Below are 19,344 nucleotides of genomic sequence, written 5' to 3' on the forward strand. Positions count from 1 at the left end.
GGTTGCAAACCCTAACATTTTTTGCATTTTGTTACTGTCCTTTTTTAGATGCATCCAAAATTTTATATTATTTAAACATTCTAACAGACAAATTTGTATTTTGAGTGAAATGACCAAGCTATTCTTAACGAAAAGCTCGGTGGTAGAGTTTTAACTACTTCAGTATTTTAAGCTAATACTTATAAAAATTTAGTATTTGAATTCAAAAGTTAATAAAATAATTATAAATACGTATAGTGTAATATTATAGATCTTAATTTATGTAGTCTATAATTGCGCCAAAGATTAAAAATAATTATAGCTATTAATTAGACATTGTCTCCCTTGTTTTTTTGAAAATCTGGATGGGAGGTAAATTATTGCATATTTAATAGCAAGATTAAATCATCCATGTTAGTACCCAATTTACCTTTGCGAAATCACTTTCAATGCTTGTGTATACAAGTCCCTAATATTTTCTGCTTTGAATATTATTTTATTTTCCACATCAGCTTCTGGGATTATCGTTCTTTTTTCCTTTAAATTATACTACATGCTATTGTTAAAGACGATTCAAAATTGTCTTTTGTGGTCTTTGGTTTCTAAACTAAATGTGTTCATCGTAGGATTATTAGATTAGAGACACATCGGTTATCCATATAGGACAGTCTACATCATCAGAACTGCATAACCGCACGCACGAACGAACACGCACGCACGCATATACACGCGCATCTACACAAGCACTCACGCACGAAAACACGCACGTCGTTTAGAATGTCTTAAAATGCCGGTCAAATTGAAGCCGGAAGTGAGGAAATCAAACTACTCACCCCCACCCTCCCCTAAAATAAAACTTACACTCTTAATTCACCACCCTAAAAAGATGTTTGCTGCAGAAAAGTATATACGAAGTATAGAGAAAGTCTTGTAATCGTGCAAAAAAAAAATCCCAGATTTTACAAATCTCGACGTTTTACACCTCCCTGAGTCGGAAAAAACATATTTTTGCAATCTTATCCGTATGCCTGTGTGTATGTCTGTGTGTTTGTTTGTGTGTGTGTCTGTAAACACGATAACTTGAGTACCGTTACAGCTAAGTTGATGAAATTTCATATATAAGTATTTTAATCAAAATCGTAGATCCGTATAAACTTTTGAGTGATTTCCGATAACCGGAAGTGGTAATTTTTCAGTTTGAATTTTTCACTAATCTAAACGAAACAAAGAAGCAGAAAAACTACAGGTAGTGAAGTATTTGTTTTACCTCCTTTTTTTTTTTGCTGAACGTGATTATACTGGAGGTTTGATTTGGGGTAAACGACAGAAGGGTTACTGCTAAGTTAGACGTTACTTTAGAAATAATTTTGTTGTAGAGACCCTGAACGTGGAGAATTAGTAACAGTGGTAATATTGGAGACCCTTCTTCATTTGCGAATTATATGCCGTCCCTTATACAAGGGATCCAAAATTTAAATATTAATTGAGTTTTGTGTACGTCATTTTCATTGATTTTATTATAATAAGCAAACTGTTCTTTACGTAAAGCTAATGCTTTTGAGTTTAACTTACTTTAGCATTTTATGGTTGTGCTTATCAAAATTTAGTACATGATTACACTTGTAAATGAACAAATAACAGTACGTGTAGTCTCATATTCCAGATCTTAGGTTGCGTTATCTGTAATTGCATCAACGTTTTATATTTGAATTGTAGCTAAATAGTTAAACATTGTCTCCCTTGTTACATTTTTAAATACCGAAAGGGAGGTAACATATTACCGGTTTAATCTGGGGGTAAACGACAGAAGGGTTACTGCCAAGTTAGACATTACTTTGGGAGTAACATTGTTGGGGAGATATTTTCCACAATCATCAGCAGATTGGATTTTCGTCTATTTATTTAAATTATTCTACATACTATTGTTAAAGAAGATTTAAAATTGTGCTTTGGGGTTTCTAAACTAATCATCTGCAGCTTGATGTAGACATTGAACTGAAGATTAAAATCCAAAGTTTTCACTTCAACAAACTGTGGTAAACAGAATGATTTTTTAAAAATATTTGAGAAAAGGAATATATATATATATATATATATATATATATATATATATATATATATATATATATATATATATATATATATATATATATATATATATATATATATATCTATGTATATATATATATATATATATATATGTGTATATATATATATATATATATATATATATACATATATATATATATATATATATATATATATATATATATATATATATATATATATATATATATATATATATATATATATATATATATTTGTAGAGAAGAGTATCAGTGACTCGCGAAATCTGCTTGTTGTCGGTATAAAAGTGACAAAATATGGCTTTTTGCAGTACGTTTTAAAAATGGCTTTTAAGGTACATGTGACAAATATTGTTTTTAACGGATTACCTGAAAATAGATATGGATTGATTTAAGCGGTGTATGAAGGTCTCATGCAAAATTTCACGAAATGCCTAGAAACTGGTTATCTTTCCATAGAGTGCCTAAACATTCTAAACGGTGCATTAGCTAAATATATAACAACAAGGGTATTTAGACAGTTAACAAAAACAGAGCGGTAATTGTAAAGACATTAACAGACTGAGATCGGTCATAATAAAGACATTAACAGACTGAGATCGGCCATAGTAAAGACATTAACAGACTGAGATCGGCCATAGTAAAGACATTAACAGACTGAGATCGGCCATAGTAAAGACATTAACAGACTGAGATCGGCCATAGTAAAGACATTAACAGACTGAGATGGACAATAATAAAGACATTAACAGACTAAGATCGGCCATAGTAAAGACATTAACAGACTGAGATCGGCCATTGTAAAGACATTAACAGACTGAGATCGGCCATAGTAAAGACATTAACAGACTGAGATCGGCCATAGTAAAGACATTAAATAACTGCGATGGGCCATAGTAAAACATTAAATAAATGAGATCGGCCATTGTATAGACTAGTTTCTTTCACAAATCTCTCAGGGCTCAGCACCCCCCTCATCCCTCACCCCGAAGAAAGTCTACTGCCCTTCTTCGGTAAATATCCGCCCCCCGGTAAATGGATTGTCTGCCCCCGAAAATACCAAATCTACCCCACCCCCCACCCCCCCCCCCCCCCCCGGACAAAAATGTCTGGAAGAAGCGCTAGTAAAGACATTAAGAGACTGAGGTTGATATGGGGGTAAAGGACAGAAGGGTTATTGTGAAGTTAAACATTACTTTGGGAATAATTTGTTTAGGAGAGGCAGTGAACGTGGAAATGTGGAACACGTGTAATGTTGCAGAACCAACATCATTTGCCTTAATTTACTGTCCCTTTAATTCAGGGATCTAAAATTATAGATTTTTGGAATAATCACAGGACAATTTGAGAGAATGTGATTATACTTATTGGATTATTCTTTACTTAAAGCCAATGTATTTAATTTATAAATTACTTCAATACTTTCTGTAGTTTATCAACATAAAGTATTTTATTAAACTTGTCAAAATATCCAACAAAAATGCTTTTTGTCTGATAATACAGTTCTTAAATAACGTTATCAATAAATCCGTCAATGTTTTTTTGTTAAATATAGTTATTTTAATAATTATTGTCTCCCTTGTTATATTTTACATTTACATATGGGAGGTAACTTAGAGCCCTGGGGCGCGGTTAAATCATCTGGATTTGTACCAAATTAACCTTATATTTTATGATTTTAACAGTTCATTTATTTTCCACATGGTATTATCGTTTGTTTATTTACACTGTACTACATGCTATTGGTAAAGACGATTCAAAATTGAATTGTGACGGTGATAATCGATAGGGTGAACACTAAAGTTGATGATTGAGCTGTCCAGTAAGATCTGCTTTGTGCAGGAGGCTCTCGGTTTTCACAACGATTAACGTAAGTGTGTGTGTGTGTGTGTGTGTGTTTATGACTATGTGAATATGTTTCATTGTGTGCGTATGTGTGTGTGTGTGTGTGTGTGTGACTGTGTTTCTTGTCCATTTTGGCGATGAAGATCATGCTTGTGGTAGTCCCAGCTGTATTGTGTTGAAGTAATCAAAGTAGAATAGTGGTAGATATATTGGCCGCTAAGTTCCATCTAAGGGTAAAAAACTGGTGTTTAATGTGTATTTTGTGTGCGCGGTGTTTTAAAAGACTTACACAAGGATGTACGTAATTTACTAAATGATTGTACTTAATTTAATAACTTCTAGCACAGATATAGACAAAGGGTTTTATTACTATTATTTTATATTTAACTTTCATGCTTTTTTGCCTTTTATTTATCATTATATCATTTATCATTATATTTTCTACATTACAACCGTTATAAAGTAACATTGTTTTAAAAAAAAATGAATTCAAGTGACAAATATAATAACAATGTACATGTAGGTACTCCCCCCCCTCCCCCACCACACACACGCCTACACACTTATGCGATCACTGCTCAAGAATAAACATTTTTCAGCAGAATAACCAACAAATTGAAAAATGAAAGAAAATTTCAATTTACAAATTTTCAGAGAAAAACGTATTACTTTAATACATTCACTGCTTTAGAATAATCATGTCAGGAACTATTACTAAATACAACAAATAGGCTGGGTTCAAAATTATATCAAAAGGTTTTTAAAAGCAATTATAAATAGAAGTATCAACTTGGATATACTTTCTCTTGTTGATTTTTTTCTTTAATAAGTACATTCATTTTGAGGATTCAAAATTAATGTTTTAAAGTTTTTGATGATTACATAACTTTGAAAGTATTTTTGATTTTAATGACAAATCTATTCTTTGCGTAAAGGCGATGTGTTTAATTTTAAACTACTTCAGTAATTTAAGCTACTGCTTATCATAACTTACTATTGAATACAACTAGTAATAACGTAAACAACAATAATTTAAGTATACAATTATAAAACTTAAGTTGCATTATTTATAATTGTGTTCATGTTTTTTTATAAAAAATTTGGTTATTTAATTAAACATTGGCTCCCGTGTTCAATTCTTAAATATCGATTGGTAGGTAACGTATTGCACTGGTAAACGCGAGATTAAATCATCCATATTTGTACCAGATTTACCTTTGCGAAATCAATTTCAAGGCATTTGTACAAGCACCCAATATTTTCTGCTTTAATAGTTTATTTCATTTTGACATCAGCAGATGGGATTATAGTTGTTTCTTTTTTTTTTACATTACACTACATGCTATTGTTGAAGACAATTCAACATTGTGGTCTTGGATTATTGCTAGCTCACAGAAAATAGTAACTGGTATCAAATCTAAACGAAACAAAGTAGCAGAAACACGGTGGACAGTGAAGTACCCGCTTTTACTTGTTTTGTTTGCTATGCTGTTGATAAATGTAATTATACTGGAGGTTTAATATGGGGGTAAACGACAGAAGGGTTACTGCCAAGTTAGACATTACTTTGGGAGTAACATTTGTTTGGAGGGTAGTGAACATGAGGAAATGGGAACTGAGGTAATGTTGCAGACTCTTCTTCTTTTGCAATATGTTAGTCCCTTTTTATAAGGGACCCAAAAATCATAACTAGAATATAAGATAGAGGGAATGATGTTTAGAGTAATTTGACTAAAATAAGCAAATTATTCTTTGCGTAAAGCTAATGTGTTTAAATTTTAACCACTTCAAAAGTTTAATTACTTCTAATTAATTAATTTTTATTTGATTACAAATTAAAATTAAATTAACAGCAATACGTATAGTCTGATGTTATTGATCTTAAGTTTCGTTATTTTTAATTGTATTCATGTTGCTTTTTAATTTTGGCTATTTAGTTAAACATTACCTCCCCTTTAATCTTTTTAAGTACCAAATTTAAGTTTAAACTACTTCATTAATTTAAGCTTCTTCTTATTAAAATTTATTATTAAATTATAAATATTAATAAAGTAATTAACAAAACGTATAGTTTGATATGATAGATCTTAAGTTATGTTATCTATAATTGCGTCAACGTTTTTTTTAAAATCATAGCTATTTAGTTAAACATTGTCTCCCTTGTTCTATTTTAAAATACCGAATTGGATACAACTTATTGCACTGAAAAACGCGAGATTAAATTATCCACATTTTTACCCAATTCACCTTTGTGAAATCACTTTCAAGGCATGTCTACACGTCCTTCATATTTTCTGCTTTTGACAGTTCATTTATTTTCCACATCAGCAGATGAGATTATCGTTTGTTTATTTACATTATTCTACATAGTATTGTTTAAGACGATTCAAAATTGAATCTTGTGACGGTGATAATCTATAGGGTGACACCAAAATGTGATGATTGAGCTGTCCAATTAGATCTGCTTTATGTTGAGAGACTTGTCATTTTTCACAACGATTAACGTATGTGTGTGTATGTGTGATTGTATGTGTTAGACTGTGTTTGTGTGCATGTGTATGACTGTGTGTGTGTGTGTGTGTGTGCGATTGTGTGAGTGAGTATAACTGTGTATTTGTGGTAAGCTGAGCATGTGTGTGTATGTGTGTGATTGAATATGTGTGTGATTGTGTGTGTTTGTGTGTATCATTGTGTATGTGGTATTTTGTGCATGTGTGTGTGACTGTGAGTGATTGTGTGTGACTGTCTGTGTGTGCGATTGTGTGCGTGTGTGTGTATGTGTGTGAATGAATATGTGTGTGAATGTGTGTGACTGAGTGTGACTGTCTGTGTGTCCGATTGTGTGCTTGTGTGTGACTGTGTGTGTGGTATTGTGTACATGTGCGTATGTGTGACTGTGTGTGTTTGTGTGTATGATTGTGTATGTGGTATTTTGTGCATGTGTGTGTGACTGTGTGTGATTGTGTTGAAGTTATCAAAGTGAAATGGTGGTAGATATGTGGGCCACAAGGTTCCATCTAAGTGGAAAAAACTGGTGTGCAACGTGTGTTTTGTATGCGCGGTGTTTTAAAATACTTACAAAAAGATGTATGTATTTAAAAAAAAATGACTGTAGGCTACATAGTTTAATAGCTTATAGCAAAGAATAGACAAAGCGTTGAGTGCTGTTATTTTTATATATAATCTTTAGTGCCTTTTGTTTTTAATATATCATAATATTTTCTTCTTTACAGCCTTTATAAAGTAAGGTTGTTTATAAAAATAAATACAATGGATAAATTATAATAACAATGCACTTGTATGTACCCCAAGCCCCCAACCATCTCAAACACACACTCACACACACACACACAAACACACACACACACACACACACACACACACACACACACACACAGACACATACACTGACACACACACACGATCACTGCTCAAAATAATCATTTTCCCGACTTATTGAAAGTGAAAGAAAATTTAAATTTATAATATTTCAGAAAACTTATGACATTCAAATGTAATTGGCCATGAACTATTACTAAATACAATAAATAGGCTGGGTTCAAAATTATCTAAACATTTAAAAAAAACAAATATTTTAAACAGGAGAAGTATCAACTTGTGTATAATCTCAATTGTTTGTTGATATGTTTTTGTTGAACTTGTGTAGAGTGTGTTAATTTAGACCACCATATTGTCAAACACACTCGTGAACTCAAGTTTCTACTCACACTGCCTCCTGTGTCTGACCTCACTCGTTAATATGCCTACATTTTATAATCGTAGAGGGAACTAAACTAGATTCGTAATGAAGGATTATTTAAAAGCAATCAATGCATCCCCACATCCGCAAGAACACGCGCGCACACATATACACGAGCATATACACACGCATATACACATACACGCACGCACACATATATGCACACACGCACGTCGAATAGAATGTCTGAAACTGGCCGTAATGTGAAACCGGAAGTGAGGAAAATAAACTTCTCACCCCCACCCTCCCCGATTATTTGTCAATATAAAAGTTACACTATCAATTCAACCCCCTAACAAGACTTAAATTGCAGACACATTAGAAAAAATCTATTTAACCTGGGATTATTGGTACCTTACAGAAAATAATAACTGGTATCAAAACAAAGTATCAGAAGAACTGCGATTCCTTAAGTACCCGCATTTACGTGTGGTTTGTTTGCTGTGATGTAGATGAATGTAATTATACTGGAGGTTTGGTCTGAGGCAAACGACAGAAGGACAATTTTGTTAGGGAGGTACTGAACGAGGAGAATAGGAACAGGGATGATGTTGCAGATCCTACTTCATTTGCATTTATTTACTATCCCTTTCAATCAGGGATCCAAAATTTAAGTTAAAACAGAAAATATGTAGGTATCGTAGAAAGTAGAGTTAATTGTAATAACTAGACTATTCATTACGTAAAGCGAATGTATTTAATTTTTAATTACTTCAATATTTTAAACTAATGCTAATCAAAATAAAGTTTTTGATTAAAAAATTGTAATAAAGAAACAATTAATTGTTTATTATGACAATATAGTTCTTAAGTTGCGTTATCAATAGTTGCGTTATTTTTTTATTTTTTTTTAATTCTAACCATTTATTTAAATATTGCCTCCCTTCTATTGTTTTAATTATCGATGGGAGGTATCTTATTACCCTGAAAAACGCGAGATTAAATCATTTGCATTTGTACCCAAATTTACTTTTCCTTAATCAGTTACAGGCAATTATGTACAAGTCCCTTATAGTTTCTTCTTTTAACATTCATTTTTTTCACATCAGCAGATGAGATTATAGTTGGTTTATTAACATTTATTAACATTTTACTATATACTATTGTTAAAGACGATTCTATATTGTGGTCTTAGATTTCTAAACTAAAATTGTTCATCGTAGGATAGATGGATCATGGGATCATGAGAGATCTGGGTTATCTATTTTGAAAAGTCTTTATCATCACATCCGCACAACCGCACGCGCAGGAGTACACGCATTTTCATGCGCAGATACACACGCACACACTCACATACACACGCATGTCGTTCTGAATGTCTGAAACTACCCGTAGAAATAAAACCGGAAACGAGGAGATTAAACTACCTACCCCTCCCTCTTCGAAAAATTCTCAATAATAAACATTCAGTATTACTTCAACGCCGTAGAAAGACTTGAAGGAAAATTAGAAAATATCGTTTCAAACTAAATTATCTGCCCCTAATAGCCGTCACCAAACCCGTCTCTGTGATTGTAAAATGTAAACAGAGTGAACACCGCTCACCAGATCATGTGGGGGTGGGGTGGGGGTGGTAGTGATAGTGATAGAGAGGAAGAAAGGGGACTGCAAAGGCGCGCTTGCAGCTTGTTTTCTAACTGATCCCAGAAGAGAATTATATATATAGATATATGCTACTACTATACTATTATCAGACGATTTAAAATTGTCAATAGTGGTCTTGGGATTCTAAACAAAATTTGTTCATCGTAGGATTACTGGATTACAGAAACATAGGTTATCGATTATGGGACAGTCTACAATGTACATAAAGTAAAATTGTTCATAAACAATATTCATTCGACAAATATGATAAAAATGTACTTGTAAGTACCCCCCTTCCCACACACACACACGCATACACAATTATTGCGTTAAAATGTTATTGGTCAGGAACTACTACTATATAGAATCAATTGGCTGGGTTCAAAATTAAGAAAAATATTCTAAAAAGCCTTTTATACACAAGTATCAACTTGGGTATAATTTCTATTGTATTTTTCTAGTTATGTTTTTGTCCAACTGGTGGAGAGTGTTTTAGTTGACATCACAATGTTGTCAAACACACTCGTGAACTCATGTTTTACTCACACAGATTTATGTGCCTGAACTCACTGCCTACATTTTATAATCGTAAAGGGAGCTAAAGCACATAATAATATGTATAATTTAAAAGCACACAAAAACACCCGCACTCCGGCACAAACACGCGCACTTGCAAATGCAAACACATATACTCACGCATAACTTCACAGATAAGTCTAAAGTTCGAACTACTGTCTTGTAGTTAATTTTTGGTTGGACAAAGGCTATGGAAGCTAATCCAAAAAGAAAAGCAGGCTGAAATCGGAGTCAATGTTCTACAGGGCGCCTAACAAGTTGACACGTAATAATTAATTGTATTGGAGGGAATCTCTTCTTAGAAGAAAATTAAGAATGCAGACGAAGAAGAAGCTAGCTTAAACAAAATACTAAACCGTTATCATATCTAAACTAAAGTAGTAGAAGAACTACGGGTAGTGAAGAACTCGCTATTACTTGTGTTTCGTTTGCTGTGATGTTGATAAATGTAATTATACTGGAGGTTTGATCTGGGGGTAAATGACATCCTACTTGATTTGCTTCTATTTACTATCCCTTTTAATCAGAGATTCAAAATTATAAGTATTAGAGTAATCAATTCAAGTGACACAAAATAACGTCGATAAAATATATAGACTATAGTTTAAGTAAAGCGAATGTATTTAATTTTATATTACTTCAGTATACTAAACTACTGCGTATCAAATATAGTATTTGATTACACATTGTAATAAAGTAAACAATAGTACGTTTATTCTGATCATATAATTCTTAAGTTGCGTTATCAATAATTGCGTTAATCTTCATTTTAAAATTAAAAATGAAAGAAAATAATAAACAGGCTGGGTTCAAAACTATCCAAAAAAAAATATTAAAAAAAAAAGACTTTTAAACAGAAGTATCAATGTGTATATAATTTCCATTGTTGGTTTGTTGTTGGGTTTTGTTGAACTAGTAGAGTGTGTGTTAGTTTATATCACAATATTGTCAAACACAATCGTGAACTAAAGTTTCTACTCACATTTCCGTCTGTGTCTGAACTCACTCGTTAATATGCCTACATTTTATAATCGTAGAGGGAACTAAACCATAATTTGATTCGTAATAAAGAAAGATTTAAAAGCATCTAAAACATATGCACGACCGCAAGAACACGCGCGCACACATATACACAAGCGCACGCACACACGCACATCGTATAGAATTACGGAAACGGCCCGTAAAGTGAAACTGGAAGCGGGGAGAATAACTCCCCCCCCCCCCCCCCCCCCCGCCTTTCCTGAATGATTCTCAATATCAAACTTTAACTATCATTTCAACCTCTTAACAAGACTTAAGTTGCAGACAAATTAGAAAATATCAATTTATCCTTGGACTATTGGTAGCTCACAGAAAATAGTAACTGGTATAAAATCTTAACGAAACAAAGTAGCAGAAAAATTACTGATAGTAAAGTACCCGCTTTTACGTGTGTTTTGTTTGCTGTGATGTTGATGAATGTAATTATACTGGAGTTTTGATCTGAGGCAAACGATTGAAGGGTTACTGCCTATACATAACTTAATTCTGTTGGGGAGGTACTGAACGTGGAGAAAAGAAACGAGGATGCTTTTGCAGAGCCTACTTCGTTTGGATTTATGGATTATCCCTTTCTATCAGGGATCCAAAATTAAGATATCGCTGATTTAAAAAACACTTAAAACGGAAGTAAGGCATTTTAAATATAAAAGAGTATTCTTTACGTAAATTGACTGTGTTTTATTTTAAATTTCTTCAGTATTTTAAACTACTGCGTATCAAAATATAGTATTTTATTACTCACTTTGATCAATTAAACATTAATACGTTAAACTGACATTACAGTTTTTTACTTGCGCTATCAGTAATTGCGTTAATACTTTTTTAAAATTATATCCATTTAGCTAAACATTGTCTCCCCTGCCATGTTTTAATTATCGATGGGAGATAACTTATTGTCCAGGCAAATGCGAGATTAAATATCATCTGCATTTGTATCTAAATTTACTTTTCCTTAATCACATACAAGGCTATTATGTACAAGTCCCTTATATTTTCTGCTTTTAACATACATTTTTTCACATCAGCAGATAAGATTATAGTTGGTTTATTAACATTTTACTACATGCTATTGTTAATGACGATCGAATTGTGGTCTTGGATTTGTAATCTAAACTTATTTATTGTAGGATAGATGGATAATGAGAGATCTCGGTTATGTATTTTGGAAAGTCTACATCATCACATCCGTACAACCGCACGCGCAGGAGTGCACGCATTTCCACGCGTATATACACATGCACACACTCACGTACACACGCGTGTCGTATAGAATGTCTGAAACGACCCGCGGAAATAAAATCGAAAACGAGGGGATTAAAATCCCTATCCCCTACCTCCTCGAAAAAATCTTAATAATAAACATTTAATATTACTTCAACACCGTAGAAAGACTAAAGTTGAAGGAAAATTAGAAAATATCAATACAAAATAGTAACTGAAATCATATCGAAACGACACAAAGTAGCAGAAAATCTACGGATAGTGAAGTTCCGCTTTTACTTGTGTTTTGATTGCTGTGATATTGATGAATGTATTAATACTGAAGGTTTGATCTGGGAATAAATGACAAACAAGTTTGACATTAATTTGGGAGTACAATTTTTGGGGAGGCACTTAACCAGAAGAATGAGGAACAGGACGTGTTGTAAAGAACCGACTTCTTTTGCTTTTATTTACTGTCCCTTTTTATCAGATATCCAAAATTTTACACTGTTGACATACCGATTCTGTGAAACTCTATTGAAAGTAATTTGATTAAAATGAAAAAATTATTCTTTTAGTAAAGCTTATGTGTTTAAGTTTTAACTACTTCAATATTTTAAGCTTCAACTTATTAAAATTTAGTACCTGATTACAAATGTTAAAAAAGTAAATAATAATACGTATATTGTGGTATTATAGATCTTAAGCTGTGTTATCGAAAGTTGTGTCAACGATTTTTATAAATTATATCTATTTTTTAAAATGTTGTCTCCCTTGTTTTATTTTAAAATACCAGATGGTAGGTAAATTATTACCTATTTAATCGCGAAATTAAATCATCCACATTAGTACCCAATTTACATTTGCGAAATCACTTTCAATTCTTGTGTATACAAGTCCCTAGTATTTTTTGCTTTGAACATTTATTTATTTTCTACATCAGCATATGGGATGGGATTATCGTTTTTTTTTCTTCTTTAAATTCTACTGCATGCTACTACTATACTATTATAAGACGATTCAAAATTGTTACTCGTGGTCTTGAGATTCTAAACAAAATGTGTTCATCGTAGGATTATTGGATTACAGAGACATATGTTATCGATTATGGAACAGTCTACAATGTACATAAAGTAAAATTGTTCATAAACAATATTCATTCGACAAATATGATAATAATGTACTTGTAAGTACCCCCCCCCCACGCACACACACACACATACTAAGTGCGATAAAATGTTATTGGCCAGGAACAACTACTAAATAGAATCGATTGGCTGGTTTCAAAATGTATAAAAGTATAAAATATTTTTAAAAACCTTTTATACACAAGTATCAGCTTTGGTATAATTTCTATTGTTGTTTTGTAGTTATGTTTTTGTCTAACTTGTGGAGCGTGTGTTAGTTTACACCACCATGTAGTCAAACACACTCGCAAACTCATGTTTTACTCACACAGATTTATGTGCCTGAACTCACTCGTTAACATGCCTATATTTTATAATCGTAGAGGGAGCTATAGCACATTTGACTCGTAATAAAATATAATTTAAAAGCACCCAAAAACACCCGCACCCCGGCACAAACACGCGCACTTGCATATGCAAACTCATATACTCACGCACAACCTCACAGAAAAGTCTAAAGTTCAAACTGCTGTCTTGTAGTTTGCTTTTGGTTGGACAAAGGCTATGGAAGCTAATCCAAAAAGAAAAGCAGGCTGAAATCGGATTCAACATTCTATAGGGCGCATAACAAGTTGACACGTAATAATTATTTGTATTGGAGGGACTTTCTTCTAAGAAGAAAATTAAGAATGCAGACTAAGAAGAAGCTAGCTTAAACAAAATACTAAACCGTTACCATATCTAAACGAAACAAAGTAGTAGAAAAAATACGGGTAGTGAAGTACCCGCTTTTACTTGTGTTTTGTTTGCTGTGATGTTGATGAATGTAATTATACTGGAGGTTTGATCTGGGGGTAAACGACAGAAGGGCTACTGCCAAGTTAGACATTACTTTGGGAGTAAAATTGTTGGGGAGGCACTTAACGACAAGAATACGGAATAAGGGTCATCCATAAATCACGTCACGCTATTTTTGACGATTTTTACCTCCCCCCTCCCCTCCGTCACACATCGTCACAAAAAGCCAGACCCCCTCCCTAAAATGACTTCACTCCTTAGCCTAAAACCCTCCCCCCCCCTCAAAATTGCAGTTTAAGTTTTCTTAAAATCACAATATTTTTCAAAAATCTTGTTTGAACTCCGTCGAAATAGAGTATTGTAATCAATTCCTATTACAATTTATTAAAACAGTTTTCTAAAACGCGAAATAAAGTCTAAAATTCCTTTTTCTGACATTGCTTTTTTCTAATGCAAAAGTGTGACGTAGCACCACCTGAACCCCCCACCCCCCACCCTCCCCCTCGCCACACACCGTCACAAATTATGGACGACCCCAGAGATGCATTTATTTATTGTCCCATTTAATCAGGGATCCAAAATTTAATTTTTAACAGTAAGGATGAGGATTCGATATGAATAATTTGATCCATATGACAAGGCTGTTCCTTAAGTGAAGCTAATGTATTAAATTTTAAACTAATTTAGTATTTTAAACAGTCTTGAACATTATGTTATTATTATACAACTGTTAATAAAGTAAACAGAAATCCATTTAGTCTGAAAACATAGATTTTGAGTTGCGTTATCAATAATTGCGATATTTTTTTTTTAATTTGTAGCCATTTAATTACACATTGTCGCCCTTGTTATATATTTAAGCAACGAATGGGAGATAACTTATTGCCCTGATAAATGCGAGGTTAAAACATCTGGATTTGTACCCAATTTACCTTTGCGAAATCACTTTCAAGGCATGTGTTCAAAAGTCCCTCATATGTTCTGCTTTAAACGTTAATTTTTTTTCCCATTTCAGCAGATGTGATTATCGTTTGTTTATTTACATTTTTCTACATATTATTGTTTAAGACGATTCAATATTGAGTTGTGACGGGGATTAATCGATAGGGTCAACCCCTAAACTTGATAATTAAGATGTCCGATCAGATCTGCTTTATACAGAAAGACTGTCAGTTTTTACAACGATTAACGTATGTGTGTGTGTGTATGTGTGTGTAATTGAATGTGTTAGACTGTGTGGTTGTGTACATGTGTGTGACCGTGTGTGTGATTTTGTGCGTATATTTACTGTGTGTATGTGTGTTATTGTGTGCGTGTGTGTAGGACTGTGTAGGACTGTGTGCGTTTGTCTGTAACTGTATATGTGTGTGACTGTACGTGTGTGACTGTGTGCGTGTTCATTTTGGTGGTAAAGATCATGCTTGTGGTAGTCCCAGCTGTATTGTGTTGAAGTAATTAAAATGGAATGGTGGTAGATATGTGGGCCACAACGTTCCATCTAAGGGTAAAAAGCTGGTGTTTAATGTGTATTTTGTGTTTGTGGTGTTTTAAAAGACTTACACTCGAATGTATGTATTTTACAAAATGACTACTTAATTTAATAAGTTCTAGCTAGGTGAAGAGTATAAACAAAGCGTTGAACTGTTGTTATTTTACATTGAATCTTACATGGCTTTAGCTTTTCATTTATCATTATGTTTTTTACTTATAACTTCTATAAACTAAACTTGTTTATAAAAAAACATTCACGGGAAAAATATATTAACAATGTACCACTGGTACACCCCCCCCCCCCACACACACACACACATGCACATAAGAACACAAGCACACACTTATACGTTCGATGCTTTAGAATGATCATTTTCTCACAGACACATTAAAAAAAAATTAACTTATTACTTTAACATGTTATTAGTCAGGAACTACTACTAAATACAATAAACAGGCTGGATTTAAAAGTGAACTAAAAAAAAGAACTTTTGAACAGAAGTATCAAATTGGGTATAATTTCTATTGTTTGTTGATATGTTTTTGCATAACTTTTGGGGCGTATGTTACTTTAGACCACCATAGTATCAAACACACTAGTCAACTTATATTTCTACTCACACTACTTCCCGTGTCTGAACTTACTCGTTAGTGAGCCTACATTTTATAAACCATATTTGACTAGTAATGAAGGATCATTTAAAAGCAATCAATGCACACGCACATCTACAAGAACACGTGCGCACACATACACGAGCATATACACGAGCATATACACACGCTTACACACACACGTACACACGCACGTCGTATAGAATGTCTAACATGGCCTGTCAAAATGAAACTGGAGAATAAACTTCTCAACCAGAACAATTCTCAATAATAAACTTACACTATTTGTTCAACGCCCTTACAAGGCTAAAGTTGCAGAACATTTTTAAGAAAATAGTAACTGGTACCAAATCTAACGGAAACAAAGCATCAGAAAAACTACGAATAGTGAAGTACTAGCTCTTACTTGTGTTTTGTTAGCTGTGATGTTGATGAATGTAATTATACTTGGGGTTTGATCCGGGGATAAACATCAGCAAGAATACTGCCAAGTTAGACGTTTCTTTAGGAGTAACATTTCCGGGGAGGCACTTTACTAGCAGTATGGGGAACGGGTGTATGTTGTACAGAGCCGAATTCATTCGTATTTATTTACTGTCCCTTTTTATATTTTTTTTTTTTTTTTTTTTTTTTTTTTTTTTTTTAATACTTTTATTTGCAATTAAAACAAGTACATCAACATCAAATTTTTTAACATAATTTTTAACACCAAATGAAAACGAAAGGTTTTGCAAATGTACATAATGAATATTTACATGATGTCATGTATTTGATTATAAAAAATTGCAAAGGATGACAGTAAAAGGGGTGAAGGTCAAATGAAAGTGTCAGAAGTCTGGGTGGGGAGAGGAAAGGAAATTTTTCAGAGAGGGTCAATGGGACAGTGAAGCATTTTCTATGTAGGGAAACAACTTAAGTTGACTAGTTGAAAGGGTGTTGTAGTGGTCGCATTGAGTTTTCAAAAGGTTGCAGTGTGAAAGATGAGGGGAAAGAGACAAGATTTAGAACTTTAAATACGTTCTGGATATTGATGTTGCGGTGGGTGGTGGGGTCGTTGGAACAGTTAAAGGGATTGTGGGGTTATCATGTCTGGGGGTAAAGTGGATTGAGGGGGAGAGAGGAGGGGGTAGATTTTTTAGTTATTTTTATTTTTATTAATTCAATTGTTTTAAACATTTAAATCAGTAATAGTAATATATTTGATAGATTTTACATAGCATCAAAGACATGAACAATGAACATCAATTGCATATATAATAATCAAAGGGAAAAAAATAACTTTTTATAAGGGATCCAAATTGAAGTTAACTTTTTTTAAACACAAATGAAAGCCAAATTAATTTGACTTATATGACCATACTATTCTTTACTTAAAGCTAATGTTTTAAATTTAAAATTACTTACAACTTAAACAAATTTTTATCAAAATATAGTATTTGTAGACAACTGGTAATAAAGACAACAAAAATACATTTACTCTTAAAATATAGATTTTAAATTGCTTTATCAATTAAAGCGTACATGGATTTAGAAATTGAAGCCATTTAGTTGAAAGTTATTTCCCTTTTCGTCTTTTTAATTAACGTATGGGAGGTAACTTATTGCCGTTTAAATTTAATCATCTGCATTTGTACCCAATTTACTTTGCGAAATCCCTTACAAGGCACGTGTACACGTCCTTCATATTTTATGCTTTTAACAGTTCATTTACTTTCCATATTAACAGATGGGATTATCGTTGTTTTATTTATATTATACTACATGCTATTGTTAAAGACGATTTAACATTGTGGTCTTTGGTTTCTAAACTAAACTTGTTGATCGTAGGATAGATCGATCTGAAAGACCTCGGTTATTCTTATTAGAAAGTCTACGTTATCATACCCGCACAACCGCACGCGCACACGAAAACGCGCATACAGTCATGCACGCACACACTTACGCACACGCGTCTGAATGTCTGAAACGGCTTGTCGTAATGAAACCGGAGGCGAGGAGAATAAACTCCCTATCCCCTAGGCGGCGTCAAAATGACAAATGATAAACGGCCCCGTCAAAACGACCCCGAAAAAACGGCCTCAACATAATAGCCCCGTCAAATCGACTCCGTCAAAATGACCAGCGACAAATGATTCACGGTCAAATAGGTCTTGCGTTTCTAAACTAAACTTGTTCATCCTAGGATAGGTGGATCAAAGAGACCTCGGTTATCCATACGGGAAAGTCTACATCATCACATCCGCACAATCGCATAAACATGCGCGCACGCACATACACGTGCATATAAACACACACACACGCACACACTCACGCACACACCCACGTCGTATAAAATGTCTGAAACAGCCCGTCAAAATGAAACCGGAAGCGAGGAGAATAAACTTCTCACCTCTTCCTCCCTGAATTATTCTCATATTAAACTACACTATTCATTAAACTACACTATTCATTAAACTACACTATTCGTTCAACGACATAAAAAGTTAAAACAAAAATTAGAAAATATTACAAAATAGTAACTTGTTCCAAATCTAAACAAAACGAAGTAGCATAAACACTATGGCTAATGAATTGACCGCATTTACTTGTGTTTTGTTTGCTTTGATGAATGTAATTATACTGGAGGTTTGATCTGGGGGTAAACGATAGAAGGGTTACTGCAAAGTTAGATATAACTTTTGGAGTAAAATTGTTGGGGACGCACTTTACGACTAAAATGGGGAACAGATGTAATGTTGAACAGAACCGACTTCTTTTGCTTTTTTTGCTATCCTTAATTATCAGGGATCCACAATTTAACATTGTTGTGTATTCAGAAATGGACTGTTGTAAGTACTTGGATAGAAATATTAAGACTATTTTCAAATTAAAGCTATTGTGTTTAATTTTAAACTACTTCAGTATTTTAAGCTACTTCTTATAGAAAAATAGTATTCGGTTACAAAAGGTAATAAAATAAACATTGCTACTTTTAGTCTGTAAATGTGATGTTTAGTTACGTTATCTATAAAGGCGTTATTGTTTTTATTTTAAATTATAGCCATATACGAACCAATTCTAAATTATCTATGTGAACACTTGTAAGAAATTTGTTTAGCTCTATACAAAATCTCCACAGCAACCCCCCCCCCCCTAAGCACGTGACTCGAACACACCAAAACTACCCGTCCCAGCTCAGCTGTTGAAATTAAAAGTTTTGTTTACTGGCGCAAACTACAGTCCATAACCCCCCCCCCCCTAC

This window comes from Physella acuta, unplaced genomic scaffold (assembly GCF_028476545.2).
Source record: "Physella acuta isolate Inbredline_101_S28 unplaced genomic scaffold, ASM2847654v3 ptg000482l, whole genome shotgun sequence".
In the NCBI taxonomy this organism is placed as follows: domain Eukaryota; kingdom Metazoa; phylum Mollusca; class Gastropoda; family Physidae; genus Physella; species Physella acuta.